Source organism: Myotis davidii, unplaced genomic scaffold, assembly GCF_000327345.1.
Source record: "Myotis davidii unplaced genomic scaffold, ASM32734v1 scaffold472, whole genome shotgun sequence".
NCBI lineage: Eukaryota > Metazoa > Chordata > Mammalia > Chiroptera > Vespertilionidae > Myotis > Myotis davidii.
Genome location: NW_006283774.1, coordinates 1,765,710 through 1,766,013, shown reverse-complemented (window position 1 = coordinate 1,766,013; position 304 = coordinate 1,765,710). Strand labels below are relative to the sequence as shown.

General features: G+C 55.6%; 1 protein-coding gene across 1 annotated transcript in view; it reads left to right on the top strand.

Annotated features, from left to right (window-relative positions):
* Window positions 1-304, top strand: part of GRB10 (growth factor receptor bound protein 10) — a gene marked incomplete at its 3' end in the record, with an annotated part of 76,430 nt that overhangs the window by 5,575 nt on the left and 70,551 nt on the right. The window lies entirely within an intron of this gene.

The following is a 304-nucleotide window of genomic DNA, read 5'->3' as shown; positions in this document are numbered from 1 at the left end:
TGTAACCCCCATGTGACTCAGATATCTCATGTACTCGCCACAGGTACTTTAGACACTGCACGTGCACACACACGCTCGCACTCACACACACGCGCACTCGCACTCACACACACACCATGCATTTGTTTTTCTCTGAAGGAACAGGCTCAACCGACAGGATGTGTCCAGAAGCTCCCTTCAGTTTTTCCTGTACTCGTTAACGTCTTCGTGTGCATGACTGGCCGGTCTGACAGCCATGATTGCAGACGCTCAGAAAGCTGTCCCTCTGGAGGCAGAGCCCGGGGGGGGGCGGCATCCCGGTGCC